Source organism: Esox lucius, chromosome 24 (assembly GCF_011004845.1).
Source record: "Esox lucius isolate fEsoLuc1 chromosome 24, fEsoLuc1.pri, whole genome shotgun sequence".
Taxonomy (NCBI): domain Eukaryota; kingdom Metazoa; phylum Chordata; class Actinopteri; order Esociformes; family Esocidae; genus Esox; species Esox lucius.
Window position 1 is genome coordinate 2,113,714 of NC_047592.1, and position 20,736 is coordinate 2,134,449.

A 20,736-nucleotide genomic window follows, 5' to 3' on the forward strand; every position below is an offset into this window, starting at 1 on the left:
ATGGTTGCACTAGAGCCGTTGAAAAAGAGAGTTGCGACACTCCCATAGACCGCCATAGGAACTTTGGAATGCGGAAGTAACACGTGTCGTGCGGCAGCCAATAGTTCCAAACACTGAGTTCCAGCACTGAGGACCATTAATATTAGGAGCTTCCGAAGTACGCTCCCTGGTAAGTTGATTAAATTATTGTAATTGACTATTAAACACATTTTCCGACCTCTCATGAATCTAGTCAGTAGTTTTGTTTTATGTAGCCAGTTTTAGTTAATGTTTATTGGAAGATAATAGATTAATTGTCGTGACCATTTTGTCGTGTATATATATTTGCCTTACTTCTTTCTAAACTTCTTTCTTGATTTAAACTAAGCATCTTCTGGCATTCATTGATATTATTCACTTGATCTGCATGTTTGTGAATTGTTTTTTTAACATATTACAATAGGATATTGGTAATTATGACCATAGAAGCAAGAGAAAAATATAACCAGTACATACTGTAAATGTATTATAGCTTTGGGAGCAGTCCCCCTTCCCTACAAAATTAAACACACAAAATAATTTATTCAATTCAAAAGCTTTAATGGCATGAAAGTTTCAAGAATAATGTTTTCAAAAGGATCAAATTATGATTTGTCAATATAAACACAATATACAGTAATATGAACATTAACAAAACACTAGTACAACTGGGTTAGGAACAGCCAAACTCGGCTAACAACATTGGATAAGACCATTAACTGTCAAAAGTTATACTGAGCACTACAAAAAAGGCAGACAGACATTTTCAGATGTGCTGTCCAAGCTCTTTTAAAGAAGCACAAATAAACGGACAACGTTGAGGACCGTAGTGATCATCCAAAGAAAAACTTGCTACAGCAGATGAAAAACACATTATGCCACAAACAGCATCATCCCTTGTTTTCGGAAGATGTTTAGCAGTGCCATCAGGTCAGAGGTGCAGAAAACTGTTGAACCCTGGTACACCCATCTATTGTCTGGAGAAGTCTGGTCAGAAGTGGCTGTCATTGAAGATTTGGGGCAAAATCTTGTACATTATGTGTCAATATTTACCTATAATTGCTGCAAAAATAGCTGCTGCTGTCTGTCCCGCTTAAACTCATTCAAACTGGTTGACAGCGCAGCTCTGTTTAGAACTATTGAGAGCTACATAAACCATGTGACTGCGTGGCGACGAGATCACAGTGTGTCGCAACTCTCTTTTTCAACGGCTTTATGTCTATACATTGATAACAAAAGTATTCAAACACCAAGCTATAAGTAATGCTATAGTTACTTGGATATTTGGGTGAGAGCGTTCCCCTGCCAGAAGCAGAGCGTGTCACAGGCCTTAGAGGAGACCGGGTCTTGTTGCTGCTGGATAGAACTGGGAGTGGTAAAAAAGACGGAACATATACAAAACAAAACTCAGCCAAACATTCTGCTTTTATGTTTCTATAATGTTCTGGATTTTCTATGGCTGCTTTTACACTTGGCATTAACATGCGACCTGTATCTGGATGTTGTCCACATACACATTGAAGACAAGTGTAAACGCACTTCTGATCGGAATGTTATCCAATCATTGTGTCCAGGTTTGGAGGTAGTCAAGGACGCATTGTGATCGGACCTTAGTGTAACGTAAACACAATCCAGCCATTGTGTCTGCATTCATATAAATCCCTGCCCAGTCTCCCCACGTGCTGTCAGAAATAATGGCCAGACCCAGTTTAAACAATAATTAAAAATTATTTGAACCTTATAATAAATTTAAAAAATGAAAACCGTTATTTATGAAGAACGTGAGCTGCTTTGCCAGAGGAATAATCTTTTTATTTTTTAATGTTTTGAATGTTTTTATTGTTTCAGCTTATACCCTGATGATCGATGATGTGACTTGTTTAACATTATCAACACAGTTATTTTTGTATGATCAGCTCTGAAAATATTCCTTCATTCAAAAAACTTAATTTGATCTAAGACTGGAGATTGCATAAAGTAAAGTGAGTGAGTTAAAGCAACTGAGACATTGCTTAATTTGTATCATCTTTACTCTTAATTTGGTGTCGTGCTACAGACCTAATTTAAATATGCTAAAACAGAAATGATATCAGTTATCCAGATACAGTAAGAGGCTACTTAATATGAACAAATGTAAACTGATTGGCTAATGATCCGATCTGCTTGATAAGATCTAGGTGATCGCATGTTAATGCCAAGTGAAAATGCAGCCTATGATGTCATAGAGGTTAGATTCGGTGTAAAAAACTATTGAGGTCAAATTTTGTGGGGGTACTGTTGTACTTTTTGCTTTATATCCAGATGTTTCTATATTAAAAAAAATAAGAAACCCCTCTGAATACACTGTAGTGTAAAATCACCTTTAACTATGATCTCAGTATTGAATTGAGACATTGACTAATTATAAACTTCATAAAAGCAAAATTCATGATAAAGCTTTAGTATTGAATTACACTAGATTGTACAGGTGTACCTAATAAAGTGGACACAAAGTTTATACAACCTTATTGTGAGGGTGTAACATTCTCCTGGTCCTGTAAGTCCAGGGAGAGACAACAATCGAAAATGTGTGGCGTGTAGGAAATAGTATTGGAGGTGAAATGAGATGGGAAGAGAGAGGAAATGCAATTGGTTAGGAAGAGGTGGGAGACAGGGAGGGGCTGACAGGCACACCTTTCCTGGTAACTGATCATAACATCTAACTTCTATAGATTGATTTTCTTACCATGGTTGGCTGTGCGGCATTTGGATGCACCAATCGGTCAGAGAAAGGGATCCGGATGTATGGCTTCCCAAAAGAAACCGACAGGAGAAAGAAATGGTTAGCCCAAGTCGGCAGAAGCAACCTATTCATCACAAAAGATTTCAACAACAGAAAACTATGTGCAGTAAGTTATGTTTACCTAACTTCACTTGTGGATCAAGGTTCAGCATGTTTTACTATATGTAATATGTACAATACAGCAATGAAATTGTGATAGACATTTATGGGGTAATAATTTGGAAAGTGTGTGGAAAATAACCTCATAAGCAACTCTGCAGGCACATTTTGAGGGAGAGCAATTCTCAAAAACAAAAAAAGGCCACCTGACACTGAGAAGTGATGCTGTTCCAACCATATTTGTGCATCACCCTGAACCCAGGAGGAGGAATGGTCCTGCCGTGAGAAGTACCTCAGAACCTCCAGTACATGTTCATGCAGTGGCCAGTGACCACACGTATTGTCCTATAAAGAACTTCGGTATGAATAATGTAACGTCTACATGTAAATAATATTTCTTATTTCAATGACTAGCTTATACACTCTACATGTAGAACTAACAATGACAACATTGTTTCAGATATTGAGGAAGTACGGAAAGTGAGAGAAGGGAAAATGAGGGAAGAGAGGACAAGAAAGGTGAAGACTGAGGATATTGAGGGAGAAATGCCAGCCAGTATGCAGGTGAAATTTGAGTATGTGTTGTCTTGTTTGTGTTAGTTTTGGCACTTGACAATGATTTTCTGACTAATTTCAAACAATATTATATTCTCTTACACATACAGCTTCGTCAACGCACCAGCTTCAGCACTCCACTGTTCAAATAGCGCCACCAACCAGTTTCATCATCACTCCACTGCTTACAGGAATGGCAAGCTCCCCCAGCCTGGTTATCGCTCCACTCTCCACTGATAATCCATCCTGTTGAAACCAAACAAAATGACAACACACACATGTAGTGATTGTGAATGGCTTTGCAAATTAATTTCCACCTTTTCGAGCTGGAACTTGAGACTTACATTATCTAGGTATAAGTCTTGCTTTAGATTTCTCCATCACCTCCTAAAAGAGAAAATTGAGTCAAATGAAATGTAATACAAAAAATATATATATTTCAGGTGTATTCCTGTTAGATTAAAGTTCAATGTGTCACAAAAGCAGCAGTGTACATGTGCTTCTTTCAGCTAAATCACTAGAGTATCACTTTTCACCCATTTTAGTCATAGGGAGCCATAAACACGAGGAGTTATGTTGAGCAGCTGAAATTCTTCAGTGTTCTAAATAACTATTAAAAAAACACTACTTTAGTTATTTTGGTAAAAGTCAGTCTCCAATAGTTTTCACATGTCAGCCTCTTCAATTAAAAATTATATATATATATATATATCCTAATATCTGCAGTTATACTTTATTTTTAGTGGGGTCATCCACATCAACTGCCACCTTAACGTGGTGGAGGGGTTTGAGTACCCGAGTGACCCTAGGAGCTATGTTGTCTGGGGCTATATGCCCCTGGTAGGGTCTCCCAAGGCAAACAGGTCCTAGGCGACGGGTCAGACTAAGACCGGTTCAAAACCCCTTAATGATGAGAAATTTTGAGGTCCGTGACGTCGCCCGGTATGGCGCAGCCGGGGCCCCACCCTGGAGCCAGGCCCGGGGTTGGGGCTCGTATGCGAGTGCCTGGTGGCCAGGCCTTTTCCACCCACAGGAAGGACAATAAGGGGCCGGTGGGGAGAGGATCGGGCGGCAGTCAAAGGCGGGGGCCTAGACAACCCGATCCCTGGACACGGAAACTAGCTCTAGGGACGTGGAACGTCACCTCGCTGGCGGGGAAAGAGCCTGAGATTGTGCGTGAGGTTAAGAGGTTCCGACTAGCTTGGGCTAAACTAGCTTGGGCTCTGGAACCACATTCCTTGAGAGAGGATGGACTCTTCACCACTCTGGAGTTGCCCATGGTGAGAGGCGGCGGGCTGGTGTGGCTTTGCTTTTAGCTCCCCAGCTCTGCCGCCATGTGTTGGAGTTTACCCCTGTGAATGAGAGGGTTGTTACCTTGCGCCTACGGGTCGGGGATAGGTCTCTCACTGTTTGTGCCTACGGGCCGAACGGCAGTGCAGAGTACCCGACCTTCTTGGAGTCTCTGGGAGGGGTGCTGGAAAGTGCTCCGACTGGGGACTCTATCGTTCTACTGGGGGACTTCAACGCCCACGTGGGCAACGACAGTGACACCTGGAGGGGCGTGATTGGGAAGAACGCCCCCCCTGATCTGAAACCGAGCGGTGTTCAGTTATTGGACTTCTCTGCTAGTCACAGTTTGTCCATAACGAACACCATGTTCAAGCATAAGGGTGTCCATCAGTGCACATGGCACCAGGACATCCTAGGCCGTAGGTCGATGATCGACTTTGTTGTCGTTTCATTTGACCTGCGGCCGTATGTCTTGGACACTCTGGTGAAGAGAGGGGCGGAGCTGTCAACTGATCACCACCTGGTGGTGAGTTGGATCCGATGGCGAGGGAGGAAGCTGGACAGACTCGGCAGACCCAAGCGTACTGTAAGTGTCTGCTGGGAACGTCTGGCCGAGTCTCCTGTCAGAGAGATCTTTGACTCCCACCTCCGGCAGAGCTTCGACTGGATCCCGAGGGAGGCTGGAGATATTGAGTCAGAGTGGACCATGTTCTCCACCGCCATTGTCTTAGCGGCCGCTCAGAGCTGTGGCCGTAAGGTCTCCGGTGCCTGTCGAAGCGGCAATCCCCGAACCCAGTGGTGGACACCGGAAGTAAGGGATGCCGTCAAGCTGAAGAAGGAGTCCTATCAGGCCTGGTTGGCTTGTGGGATTCCTGAGGCAGCTGACGGGTACCGGCAGACCAAGCGGACTGCAGCCCGGGTGGTTGTGGAGGCAAAAACTCGGGCCTGGGAGGAGTTCGGTGAGGCCATGGAGAAGGACTATCGACTGGCCTCGAAGAGATTCTGGCAAACAGTCCGCCGCCTCAGGAGAGGGAAACAGTGCCCTACCAACGCTGTTTACAGTAGAGATGGGCAGCTGTTGACCTCAACTGGGGATGTCGTTGGGCAGTGGAAGGAGTACTTCGAGGATCTCCTCAATCCCGCCGTCACGTCTTCCATTGAGGAAGCAGAGGATGAGGGCTCAGAGGTGGACTCGTCCATCACCCGGGCTGAAGTCACTGAGGTAGTCAAGAAACTCCTCGGTGGCAAGGCACCGGGGGTGGATGAGAGCCGCCCTGAGTACCTCAAGTCTCTGGATGTTGTGGGGCTGTCTTGGTGGACACGCCTGTGCAACATCGCGTGGCGGTCGGGGACAGTGCCTCTGGGATGGCAGACCGGAGGGTGTGTTCCAACTATAGGGGGATCACACTTCTCAGCCTCCCCGGGAAAGTCTTTGCCAGGGTTCTGGAGAGGAGAATATGGCCGATAGTAGAACCTCAGATTCAGGAGGAACAGTGTGATTTACGTCCGGGCCGTGGAACACTGGACCAGCTCTATACCCTCTACGGGGTGTTGGAGGGTTCATGGGAATTTGCCCAACCAATTTTGGATTTGGAGAAGGCATTCGACTGTGTCCCTCGCGGCATCCTGTGGAGAGTGCTTCGGGAATATGGGGTCCTGGGTCCTTTGCTAAGGGCTGTCAGGTCCCGGTACGACCGAAGCAGGAGCTTGGTCTGCATTGCCGGTAGTAAGTCAGACTTGTTCCCAGTGCATGTTGGACTCCGGCAGGGCTGCCCTTTGTCACCGGTTCTGTTCGTAATTTTCATGGACAGAATTTCTAGGCGCAGCCAGGGGCCGGAGGGTGTCAGGTTTGGGGACCACACGATTTTGTCTCTGCTCTTTGCGGATGATGTTGTCGTGTTGGCCCCTTCAAACCAGGACCTTCAGCATGCACTGGGACGGTTTGCAGCCGAGTGTGAAGCGGTGGGGATGAGAATCAGTACCTCCAAATCCGAGGCCATGGTCCTCAATCGGAAAAGGGTGGCTTGCCCACTTCAGGTTGGTGGAGAGTGCCTGCCACAAGTGGAGGAGTTTAAGTATCTAGGGGTCCTGTTAACGAGTGAGGGAAGGATGGAACGGGAGATTGACAGACGGATCGGTGCAGCTTCTGCAGTAATGCGGTCGATGTATCGCTCTGTCGTGGTGAAGAAAGAGCTGAGCCGCAAGGCGAAGCTCTCGATTTACCGGTCAATCTACGTTACTACTCTCACCTATGGTCATGAGCTTTGGGTCATGACCGAAAGGACAAGATCCCGGATACAGGCGGCCGAAATGAGCTTTCTCTGCAGGGTGGCTGGGCGATCCCTTAGGGTGAGAAGCTCGGTCACCCGGGAGGAGCTCGGAGTAGAGCTGCTGCTCCTCCACATCGAGAGTTGTCAGCTTAAGTGGCTTGGGAAGGTGTTCCGATCCTTCCTGGGAAGGTGTTCCGGTCCCGTCCAACCGGGAGGAGACCTCGGGGAAGACCTAGGACACGCTGGAGGGACTATGTCTCCCGGCTGGCCTGGGAACGCCTCTGTGTCCCCCCGGAAGAGCTGGAGGAAGTGTCTAGGAAGAGGGAAGTCTGGGCATCTCTGGTTAGACTGCTGCCCCCGCAACCCGGCCCCGGATAAGCGGAAGATGATGATGATGATGATGATGACATCCACATCAACGTTAGTTAAGCTAACGTTAGATAGCTACTGTTCATTGTAATCAGGTAACTAATTAATATGGTCGCAATTAGTAATATATAGTCGCACTCGCAGCTAAGTGTTGCTAACTTTGACAACAAATGTAATACCAAAGATAAACGTTGTATATCTAAAATAACTTGAAGAAAATTTGAGGCAAATGTAACTGTTAGCCGGTAGCCCAACTGACATGTGGTTCCGGTACCTAACATTAGTAAAATGGTCACGACAATTAATCTATTATCTTCCAATAATCATTAACTAAAACTGGCTACATAAAACAAAAGTACTGACTAGATTCATGAGAGGTCGGAAAATGTGTTTAATATTCAAAATTACAATAATCTTACCAGCGAGCGTACTTCGGAAGCTCCTAATATTAATGGTCTTCAGTGCTGGAACTATTAGTGTTTGGAACTATTGGCTGCTCCACGACACGTGTTACTTCCGCATTCCAAAGTTCCTATGGCGGTCTATGGGAGTGTCGCAACTCTCTTTTTCAACGGCTCTGGAAGTCACTAAATGATGTCTTCACCTAATTGGCCTTGTGCATGTAATTGTGATGGACGCAGTGTTGCCAACTTAGCGACTTTCCAGACCCCCTTAGCAACTTTTTTTTTAGCGACAAATCTAGCAACTTTTTGTGGTGTTACTGGAGACTTGTTCTTACTCTTCTCAAATGAGCAGCGGGTGCTGCCGTGGGCCCCTCCCCCATCTGAAAGCACTCACACAGCAGTTCCTCTGAGCTGCAGTCAGAGCAGGAGATGTTAGGCGTTTCTCAATGTCAAGGAAGGATCCTTGACATTGAGAAACAGCTGTTAACTCTTCCGCGTCCAGACTGAAAATGAATCGCTCATGCGGGAATCCCCCAGGCAGCGTCCATCTCTTAAAGAGCAACTTGCAGGTTGGACACCCCTATTCAGCAGTGTATATTAATGATAAAAAACTAGATTTTAAAAAACTGGAGGAATATATAACCGCCATAAACAATATTTTGAGATAAAATTGTGATAAAATAACTTCCGCATCTATCTATCACTGACTGGAAGTGACGTAACGCGAGGGAGTCTGGTCAAGTTCATGCTCAAATTACAATGGACGTGGATGAAGAAACCGAGCTCTCCAACTTCGGCGAGCATGCCTATGATGGCCAACAGGCCTGTCACGGCTGGGTGTAGTGGAGTGTGTCAAAGAACTTGGAGCCAAACGCAGGGAGGCGATAAACAAAACTGTATTCTCAAAAATATAATAATACAACAAAGGCACGCTATACACGGCGATAAAACGCTCAAACGAACGTGCCTCTCTCCACAATATAAAGACATAGAACAATACCACACAAAGACACCCAGAAACACAGGAACTAATATAGGCAACCTAATGAGGGAATGGACACCAGGTGTGTGCAATAACAAGACATGACAGTGCCGTGGGAGGAGGAGCGGCGTGGCTAGAGGACCGGCGACGACGCGCGCCGAATACCACGTCGGGGGGGATGGCGCGCGTCCTCCACGCGCGTCCTTGTTACAGTACCCCCCCCTCGACGCGCGGCTCCCGCAGCGCGCCCCCGCCGGCCCCGAGGCCGACCCGGAGGACGCCGCGCAGGACGATCAGGGCGCCGACGATGGAAGTCAGTGAGGAGCTCAGGATCAAGAATGTCCACCGCCGGCACCCAGCAACGCTCCTCCGGGCCGTACCCCTCCCACTCCACCAGGTACTGCAGGCCCCTCCCCCGGCGCCTCGAGTCGATGATGGAACGGACAGAGTACGCCGGGCCCCCCTCGATGTCCAGAGGGGGCGGAGGGACCTCCCGCACCTCAGACTGCTGGAGGGGACCAGCCACCACCGGCCTGAGGAGAGACACATGGAACGAGGCATTAATCCTGTAATCAGGGGGAAGTTGTAATTTATAAGTTACCTCGTTCACTCTCCCCAGGACTTTGAACGGCCCTACAAACTGCGGGCCCAGCTTCCGGCAGGGCAGGCGGAGAGGGAGGTTCCGGGTCGAGAGCCAGACCCGGTCGCCCACAGCGTAGACCGGGGTGTCGTTACGCCGGCGGTCAGCAGCGGACTTCTGGCGAACCCCGGCGCGCCGGATGTGTCGATGGGCCACGGACCAGGTGTCCTCGGCGCGCCGGAACCAGTCGTCCACCGCCGGAACCCCAGACTCGGGCTGGCTCTGCCAGGGTACCAAGACCGGCTGGTACCCCAGGACACACTGAAAGGGAGTCAAGGACGTGGCGGAGTGAATTCTGAGCATACTCTGCCCAGGGCAGGAACTCCGCCCCACTCCCCGGCCGGTCCTGGCAATAGGACTGCAGGAACCTCCCCAGGTCTTGGTTCACACGCTCCACATGCCCATTAGCTTCGGGGTGGAACCCGGAGGTGAGGCTGACCGAGACCCCCAACCTGCCCATAAGCCTTTCCAGACCCGGGAACGTGAACTGAGGGCCCCGGTCAGAAAACAATGTCCTCCGGCACCCCGTAGTGCCGGAAGACATGGGTGAATAGAGCCTCTGCGGTCTGCAGAGCCGTAGGGAGACCAGGGAGGGGAAGGAACCGGCAGGCCTTTGAAAACCGATCCACAACAACCAGGACCGTGGTATTGCCTAGTGAGGGGGGAAGATCGGTCAGAAAATCAATGGACAAGTGAGACCATGGTCGTTGTGGAACGGGCAAAGGATGTAACTTACCCGCCGGAAGGTGTCTAGGTGCCTTACACTGAGCGCACACCGAACAGGAGGACACGTACGCCCTCACATCCTTAGCCAGACCAGGCCACCAGTACTTATCGGTAAGGCAGCGCACAGTACGGTCTATGCCTGGGTGACCCGTGGAAGGGGACGTGTGGGCCCAGTAAATGAGACGGTCACGGACGTCCAGCGGGACGTACTGACGACCCGCAGGACACCCAGGAGGCCCAGGATCGCCACGCAACGCTCGCTGAACGTCCGCGTCCACGTCCCACACAACCGGCGCCACAATGCACGAGGCGGGCAGAATCGGTGTATCATCTACCCGCCTTTCACCCGCGTCGCACAACCGAGACAGCGCGTCTGCCTTGGCGTTTTTTGTACCCGGAACGTATGAAAGAGTGAAATCGAACCGGGCAAAAAACAACGCCCACCTGGCCTGGCGAGGGTTCAGTCTCCTCGCCGCCCGGATGTACTCCAGGTTACGGTGGTCGGTCCAGACTACAAACGGGTGTCTCGCTCCCTCGAGCCAATGTCTCCAAACAGTCAAGGCGTTAAACACAGCCAACAGCTCCCTGTCACCGACGCCATAGTTGCGCTCTGCCTCACTGAGCTTTCGCGAGTAAAAAGCACAGGGGCGACGCTTAGGAGGGGTACCTGATAGTTGGGACAACACAGCACCTATCCCAACCTCAGAGGCATCCACCTCCACTATGAACGGCAGTGACGGATCGGGGTGAGCCAGAACCGGGGCAGAGGTGAACATTCTCTTAAGGGTGCGAAATGCGACGTCTGCCTCGGTCGTCCAGGTGATCTGGCTCGGCCCACCCTTCAACAAGGAAGTAATAGGAGCTGCCACCTTGCCGAAGCCCCGTATAAACCTACGGTAGAAATTGGCAAACCCAATAAATCGCTGCACCGCCTTAACCGTGGTGGGAACGGGCCAATTACGCACGGCTGACACGCGATCGACCTCCATTTCCACCCCACCGGCGGAAATCCGAAACCCGAGGAAGGAGACGGCTCGCTGGAAAAACGCGCACTTCTCTGCTTTAGCGTACAGGCCATGCTCCAACAGTCGCTTCAGCACCCTGCGAACGAGAGACACATGCTCAGCACGCGTAGTGGAATACACGAGGATGTCGTCAATGTAAACCACAACTCCGCGCCCCAGCATGTCCCTAAACACGTCGTTCACAAAGGACTGAAACACTGCCGGGGCATTCATCAACCCATACGGCATCACCAGGTATTCGTAGTGACCCGTGGTGGTGCTGAAGGCGGTTTTCCACTCGTCTCCCTCTCGGATTCTCACCAAATTGTACGCACTCCGGAGGTCCAGTTTCGTGAAGAAGCGCGCCCCATGCATTGACTCAATATATTGGGAAATCAGGGGGATAGGATATGAGTACCGGATCGTCAGTTTGTTTAACGCCCTGTAGTCAATGCACGGACGCAAACCCCCATCCTTCTTCCTCACAAAAAAGAAACTCGAGGAGGCGGGCGAGGTGGAACGGCGGATCTGCCCCTGCCGCAGGGATTCGGCCACATAGGTCTCCATCGCTGCGGTTTCTGCCTGCGACAGGGGATACACATGACAATAAGGCGGCACAGCGTCTCCCTTTAGATTTATAGCACAATCCCCGGACCGATGTGGTGGCAAACGACTAGCCATGGTCTTCGAAAAGACCAGCGCTAAATCGGCATATTCCGGGGGAATGTGCACTGCGGAGACACTGTCTGGACTTTCCACCGAGGTCGCACCAACGGAAACACCTAGACACCTCTCCTGACACCCCTGAGACCACCCTGTCAACACTCTCTGCGACCAGGAAATAGTTGGGTTGTGTCCCGACAACCATGGAAGACCCAGCACCACAGGGAAAGCAGGAGAGTGAATAACATGAAACTCAATCTGTTCGGTATGGGCGTGCTGTACGGTCATCGTGATAGGGACTGTGACGTGCTCAACGAGACCAGTGCCTAGTGGTTTGCTGTCTAGGCCCGTAATGGACCTAGGTTGAGACAATGGCACCAGCGAATGCGCAGTTTCCGTGCGTAACCGCTGTCCATAAAATTCCCAGCTGCGCCTGAGTCTACGAGCGCCTTACACTGAGAGTTAGTAGGGAAATCAGGGAAGGCCACCAAAAGTGTCATGTGCTTCGCAGAGAGCCCTGACAGTGTGTGTGGTCTACTCACCTGACTCGGTGTAGTGGTGTCAGGCTTCCTCCGCTCGACCCTCTCTCGCTGGAAACAGTGGGAGGCAGAGTGTCCCTTCCTCCCACAAAAGGAACACTCCCTAGACCGCACTGTCTCCCTTCGTGCGGCGCCTCCCACTTCCATGGGTTCAGGTCCGGCGACGGGGTGTACCGGAGGGGGCTGATCATTCCCGGTGCGTCCGCGGGTGGCTAGCAGATTGTCCAAGCCGATCGCCATGTCGACGAGCTGGTCGAAGGTCAACATGGCGTCCCGGCAAGCCAGCTCCCTACGGACGTCGGACCGTAAGTGGCACCGGAAATGATCAATAAGTGCCCTGTCGTTCCAGCCCGACCCCGCCGCCAGGGTCCTGAACTCCAGGGCGAAGGCCTGTACGCTCCTTGTCCCCTGCCTCAGGTGCACGGGACGCTCGCCGACCTCCCTGCCGTCGGGCGGGTGATCGAACACGGCCCGGAAGAGGCCGACGAACGCCCCGTAATGGGCCAACTCCGGCCCGTTGGTGGACCAAACGGAGTTGGCCCAGTCTAACGCCTTGCCCCTCAGGCAGGAGACAAGGGCCGAGACCTTCTCCCTATCCCCCGGGTGAGGGCTGAGGGAGGCGAAATATAGCTCCAGCTGGAGCAGGAACCCAGAGCACTGGGCTGCGTCTCCGCTGAATCCCTGAGGAAGGCTCAGCTGAATGGTCCTCCTCTGCGACGGTGGAGACGATGGCAGGGGCACTCCACCCGGGTTGAGTGTTGGTGGTGGTTGCTGCTCAGGTGGCAGCCTCGCCTCCAACCGCCGCATAGCCTGGACCATCTCGGTCATGGCCTCCCCCAGGGACGCAATCATGCTGCCATGGTGGTGGAGCAGGTCACTCCCCGCTGACTCCATGGTGGTGTGGTATTCTGTCACGGCTGGGTGTAGTGGAGTGTGTCGAAGAACTTGGAGCCAAACGCAGGGAGGCGATAAACAAAACTGTATTCTCAAAAATATAATAATACAACAAAGGCACGCTATACACGGCGATAAAACGCACAAACGAACGTGCCTCTCTCCACAATATAAAGACATAGAACAATACCACACAAAGACACCCAGAAACACAGGAACTAATATAGGCAACCTAATGAGGGAATTGACACCAGGTGTGTGCAATAACAAGACATGACAGTGCCGTGGGAGGAGGAGCGGCGTGGCTAGAGGACCGGCGACGACGCGCGCCGAATACCACGTCGGGGGGATGGCGCGCGTCCTCCACGCGCGTCCTTGTTACAAGGCCTATAATTATGAGCCTCCTAGGCGAGATAGAGGTCAGGGGGAGGAACAATGGGCAGAGGAGAGAAGTAGAGTTGTGGTGTCAACAAAACCAGTGGCAAATAGGGCAAGTGACTTGGTGAGTTACTGTGTAGCACGGTGGCTAACGCTGGTTCACCTAGGCTAGTACATTGTTATACAGTGTTATACAACAAATCTGCTTCAGCAAACATACTTTCAACCTTGTTTTATATTAAACATACATGTAGATTGTCTTAATTTAAGCCGGAAACGGAGGTGTTGGGCTTGTTGCCTGCCAACAGCTCATAGCTAGCTTAATAACATGCGGGGGAAACAGGGGTGTTGTGTTAACTGCCTGCCATCACTGTCCAACCAGGTCATCTCAGGTCTGTACATCAACCCTCCAGCCTCACATTTCAGGATCACTCGTGATGAACTCCCACAATGGAAACCTGTGGTTTAGATGCTTTGCTTTGTAGTTAAAGGCATGATCACAATAAGATTTGACATAAGGAGGAAAAATGCTTTAATATTTATTTGTCAGTTATTTGGGGTGTATATTTCTGATAATCCATGCTGCCAATATTAGATCAACACAAGATGGAGACTCAGATTCATGTCCCTGGTGAGGTCTTCATTAGTTAAATTGAATACCAGACACCTTGTTAGACCAGACTAGTGGACAGAGATTCGTGTCCCAGGTGAGATCTTCATTAGTTAACCTGAATACCAGACACCTTGTTAGACCAGACTAGTGGACAGAGATTAATGTCCCAGGTGAGGTCTTCATTAGTTAACCTGAATACCAGACACCTTGTTAGACCAGACTAGTGGACAGAGATTCATGTCCCAGGTGAGGTCTTCATTAGTTAACCTGAATACCAGACACCTTGTTAGACCAGACTAGTGGACAGAGATTCATGTCCCAGGTGAGGTCTTCATTAGTTAACCTGAATACCAGACACCTTGTTAGACCAGACTAGTGGACAGGAGATTCATGTCCCAGGTGAGGTCTTCATTAGTTAACCTGAATACCAGACACCTTGTTAGACCAGACTAGTGGACAGAGATCATGTCCCTGGTGAGGTCTTCATTAGTTAACCTGAATACCAGACACCTTGTTAGACCAGACTAGTGGACAGAGATTCATGGTCCCAGGTGAGGTCTTCATTAGTTAACCTGAATACCAGACACCTTGTTAGACCAGACTAGTGGACAGAGATTCATGTCCCAGGTGAGGTCTTCATTAGTTAACCTGAATACCAGACACCTTGTTAGACCAGACTAGTGGACAGAGATTCATGTCCCAGGTGAGGTCTTCATTAGTTAACCTGAATACCAGACACCTTGTTAGACCAGACTAGTGGACACAGATTCATGTCCCAGGTGAGGTCTTCATTAGTTAACCTGAATACCAGACATCTTGTTAGACCAGACTAGTGGACAGAGATTCATGTCCCAGATGAGGTGGGTTTTAATTAGGGTGGGATGATAGGAGAATTTGATGCCACGATTAACTTGAAGACTTTTTGTCTTTCGGACACATTTCTATCTGATATCCTAAATATCTCTAAAACATTGAGGAATGTTTTAGAGTTTTTTTACAAACTCAACTCATGACGATGTTTAAGAATTTAATTTCGATTTTTATTGTAATTGACAGTATTCTTCTATTCTCTTACCCGTTTAACTTTAATCTCTGCTCATTCTTCCATTATAAAAATCTTGTTCTTCTGCTTTTAAAAGCCATTACAATAAAATAAAATCAAAGAAGGGTTTTCTTACATTAATACAAGGAAATGTATATGGGTGTTTCGCTAAGCAGATCCATTCAGCTTGATTGACCATACATTGGCCCTCATTTATCATTATTGCGTAGAAACGGGCGTATATGTTGGCGTAAGATTTTGCTTACACTCCTCTCATCGCCGGATTTATGAAACTGTGCGTACCTTTAAAATCCAGGTGTACGCAATACCTGCCCTTGATAAATGCCGCGGCTGAAAACGATCGTCATTAGAATAACACGCCCCTATATATTCATGTCTCCGCTTCCCCCACGCCCTCATTTTACGCCATGGACACACGGAAGACGGCAAAAAAGAGAAACTTCTCTGACGTGGAGATTGAGACGATCACCAGGGAGGTAGAAAGAAATAAAATTGTTTCATTTGGAAGTTTAAAAAGGGGAATAAAAGATGATGATGTGATGTGGAGTACCATTCATTCACATTAATAACTGCATGACAATTTGTAATATTCGTCTTATTATTTAATGATATTTAAATTTATTGTTATTTAGAAGAAGAATGTCGTTATTATTATTTCTATTATTGTCTAAAAGAAGAAGAATGTCATTTTTATTATTTTGTCAGTCTGAATTATATTTTGGTAATTCAAAGCCTTTTATTACTGAACCCAGTCCATGCGCTACTGCCGGGCCTAACCCTGAAACGTCATGTAAAGCGCACAGACTCGCATCTGAAGGAATACCTATAAGTCAAATCCTTTGGTAAAGTCACACAAATGAAACCTTGAAGTCCATGTTGCACAAAAATAAACACTGAAGTTTGTAATTATGTTGTTGTTTTTTTTACAGTAGGTCATAATATATCACATCTTTTAGTTTGTCAGTGCGTTAGGATTTTCTTTTCTGCGCTATTAAGGTTTCATTTCTCTCCGCCATGTCCATGTGCAATATTTTGTTGTCATCCATCCACCAAAGATCACTCCAAATATAACTATTAATACTGTTTTATTTTCAGTTTACATCTCTGCACTGGCATAACATCAGTGCACGAGGGAACAGCAGCAGGGACTGTGTATACGGCTACAAATTTTTTACTTGAGACAGGTTAAAATAAAAGTCCCGTCTCTTCACACATGCGCACAATTAACTCTTGCACAATTTTGGGTATACAACAGTCAGTATCATAATTAAATTAATATAACATAAATGATGAGAACATATAACTCAACATGCGCATTTCCGCACTAACTCAAAACGTGCGTACACCACCTCCTGAGCTGGCGTAGGATTTGAGAGTGCCGTACGCCAACGTCCATATTGATAAATCTCAAAGACACCGTGGTTTTGGGTGTACGCCAGGTGTACGCTGGAAATTTGGTGTACGCACTTTTGATAAATGAGGGCCATTGTGTGCTCCACTTGTAAAATAAAACAAGCAGTCTGGGAAACGTCAGAGACTGGGAGAACCTTTTAAAGTCACTCATGTCAGGATTATCCTGATATACCATTATCCCCATTATGTAATTCATCCACAATGTCATAATTGTATTTTCCATTGCGAGTAGTACTGGCATTGTCTATCGTCCCCTCCCTAGTTTTGATACATTAATTTATTAATGAATAATCACTTTGTTTTGTCCAAAATATAATACAGGATTCTGCTGATGTGGGCGTGTTCATTTTTATATTATAAAACCCTATAATATAAAGCTTTAATATTTGTTCCACACGGCTTCTGTGTTTCAGATATGTTTCCTGATCTGTGCCAGTCCTGGTGGAGGTCCTGGTGGTTTGATGGTCTTGTTTTATTGATTGTTGTAGCTGTACTTCTCTGCATCCTGAAGAGTAAAGGTCTACTGCACTGTGGAAGAAGTATGTCATTGAGGGGAGATGATCAGCAAGTGCTTTAGTTGTCTTCTGTACATTTCTCACTACATTCAGGTGCATGTAGAGATCCTCGCTCTGATTAACTGTGACTTTAATGTCAGCGGTTCTCCAGTTTAATGCTGATGCCCTAGAATTTCCATTTTGAAACTGTTGCCTGGGATTCACCACTTAAGGTAAAAACTTTTTCTTGTGGCCCTAAACAAAATATGATTTTAGAGCCCCCTCTAGTGGTCCGGGGCTCACTAGCAGTCTTGGGCCCCGTAACAGTCCGTACATTGAGTGTGTTTGATATGTAGCATTTTGTACAGACTGTGTGGATATTAAGTAGCATTATGTACATATTCCACAGTATTTCAAACAATGTCCATAATAACATGTTGGTCAAATGGAAAAGTAGCACCCTCCCTGTTTCTGGACATTTTGAGCCTGTAATTGGACCCACAAGTTCTGATGCTCTAGATACACAACTAGTCTATAGAAGGCCTGTTTTCAATGGTGCCAACATAATTGCAAAAGGGTTTTCTAATGATCCATTTGCCTTGTAAAATGACGTGTAATTGGAACACAGGACTGATGGTTGCTGATAGGGCTGGGCGGTATGACGGTATATATCGTTACCGCGGAAGAAAATGTCAACCAAAACAGATTTTTTTATTCTGTGTATACCGTGACATGCAAATAAGTGGGCGTGGTTAACTCACGTGCAACGTGCGTGACACTGAACGAGACGCTGCGGCTCCACATGAGACTGATCAAGAAGCTGCGAGTTTGCACGTTTGAATTTGCATGTCTGAAACATGGAGAAAGATGAACTAGCACATGAGAAGGACCCACAAAGCAATCCCCACCAGGAGGAGCAACTTGTTATTAAAAGAGGTGCGACATCTGTTGTGTGGACATGGTTTGAGTTTGCAAAATCGACCAGAAAAAGGTGATTTGCAAATTATGTAGAGCTAATGTGTATCATGAAAGCCAAAAGATGCGCCAAACATCAAGCGTTGCATCAACCTTCAATGCTAAAACAATGCCATTACTAAGTATATCTGTAAAGACATGGCGCCAGTTTACACTGTGGAAAAGAAGGGGTTTCGAGACTTGAGCAAAACCCTTGACTCGAGATATGTGATACCAAGCCACAAGCACTTTAGCGAAGTTGAGTTGCCACGATTGTACAGAGAATGCAGAGGGAAACTTGAACAGGAGCTTGGCAACGTTTTATACTTAGCAACGAGAACTGATTTGTGGACGAGCCGAACTACACAGCCGTACATGAGCTTAACAATCCACTTCATCAATGACTGGACATTGTGCAGTTGATGTCTGCAGACTTCCTACTTTCCCGAAAATCACACTGGAGAGATGATCGCGCAAAGCTTAAAGGAACGCTTCAGTAATGGGAATTGCGAGAGGAGCGTCAAGTCTGTCACCACTGATAATGCCACAAACAACATCAAAGCGCTGCAACTAAATGACTGGACACGAATTTATCACAATCTAACTTGTTATAGATTATACATGTTGAATAACATAGTTCTATAATAAGGAACATGTTGTTTATCTTGCTTATTAATCTTAATTATAGAGAAATATTTTAAACATGTTTAAATGTATGCTACTTGTAAAGTGTGATTGTCAGCTAATATTACGTGTGTGTGTGTGCGCGCGTGTACGCGTACATTTTCCAATGTATTTATCTAAATAGAGATACTTATTTATCCAAATATAGCTGTGAGAAGATTACTTGAGGAAAGTTATAATAATAAGGCCTGTCTCCACATCAAACTGTGAAATGTTGAATACTGTGGGTGAAATTTGTTATATTATGGTTCGTCTAAATGTTGAGTTTCTTTCATTTACTATATTTATCAAGTTCCAAATAAAAAAAAAGTAATCAAACAAGATGAACTACTTTTCTTTTATACAGTATTTAAGTTTGCTTAATATATAAAGCCCTAATTGTCGAATTTCCAGAAAAACAACAAATAAATAACTATATCGTAATATATATCATTACCGTGAAATAAAATCACACATACCGTGAAATAGAATTTTGGTCATACCGCCAACCCCTAGTTGCTGATAATGGGTCACTGTACACCTATGTAGATATTGCTTTAAAAAAGTATTTCTGATCTATTTTATTTGAAAATAATTGCTTTTCTTTCAAAGACCAGGACATTTCTAAGTGACCCCAAACTATTGAATGGTAGTGTATATATTTTTATCTGAGTTATTTTATTTATTATTATTATTAGCTTTTTTTGTTATGCACAAAAAAAATCATTCCTTTTTTGCAAACTGCATTGTATGATATTCCCCACCATCCCCGACACTCACTCCAGTGGTCGCAAGTTCAAATCCAACCAGAGGTGATTTTTTTTTTTGTAACTGTAACCCAAACTTTAACCCCAGTACTGTGATACCTAACATTAACCAAATGTTGACCTAACCTCTTGTTTTATTTCCTTAACCCTAAACTTAGCCCCATTACTGTGATAACTTGCGTTACCTGTAACCTTAAAATGCATTTGTAACATATTGTAACAACCTTGGTAAGACCATTACTGGTCACTCCAAATGGGAAATTCCTGTTTGGATCAGTGGGTAATGTGCCTTTCTGGGGAGCTGAAGGTGGTGGGTTTGAGACACTGCCTACCAATTGCCAAAAGGCGCTGCTGGTAGTCCCTCGGGTCAGACTAACGCGTAGAGGGGAGCGTGCTTTTGCGGTGGCAGGGCCTCGTCTGTGGAACACCCTCCCTCTAGAGATCAGAACGGCTCCCAACCTCTCTGCTTTTAGGTCTTTGGTTAAAACATACCTGTTTTCGTTAGCATATTAATGATTTTTCTTGGGCTGTTTTTACTATTTTACATTTGCGTCTTTGTTTTAAAGTTAATCTTAGTCTAGATGTTCTCTATATGTTTATGGGTTGTTTTGCTGCTTTTATTTTTATATGCTTGTTCTGTATAGCACTTTGGTCTGTCTAGGCTGTTTAAATGTGTTATATAAATAAATGAACTTGCTACAAATATCATATGTTTTGTGTACATTCCTAATGTATTATATGTTTTGGTAGGGCATTGTAATGTGATGTAACATATATGAAATCGGTTGTCACAGATTTACGTGTCATATATAACATTCCGCTGAGACCATGTTGACTGGTTAGCTAGTTAGCGATACGTGTTAGTAGCAGAGCATAATCACTCCATCTGAGACCTTGACTGTGGTTAAAAATGTAGCATAATGATACCAGCTCTCCTCAGAAAATACACAGAAAAATACATATTGCAGGTATTGGAATGTCAGATCCAGGCAAGCAATATGAAGAAACTGTTTATTTTACAAGCAAAACATGAATTAATTTCTACTGTAGCACTGTAACTGTAAGAATATTTAAATTGTTGTCTGGTAACATTTAGTCTCTATAAATCCTGCACTGATTCATATACAGGGGTGTACGAAAATAATGTGGTCATGCA

At 46.3% G+C, this 20,736-nt stretch overlaps 1 long non-coding RNA gene across 2 annotated transcripts; it reads left to right on the forward strand.

The window, feature by feature from the left end:
* The first annotated feature begins 74 nt into the window (after window positions 1-74).
* On the forward strand, window positions 75-4,023 carry LOC105009322. Of its 2 annotated transcripts, none has more exons than XR_004575432.1 (5): window positions 75-169; window positions 2,730-2,906; window positions 3,061-3,259; window positions 3,360-3,474; window positions 3,565-4,023. It is a non-coding gene; the product is annotated as an uncharacterized LOC105009322 (long non-coding RNA). The 2 variants fall into 2 exon arrangements; XR_827776.4 differs by having other exon boundaries at window positions 77-169; window positions 3,360-3,463.
* The last annotated feature ends 16,713 nt before the right edge of the window (window positions 4,024-20,736 follow it).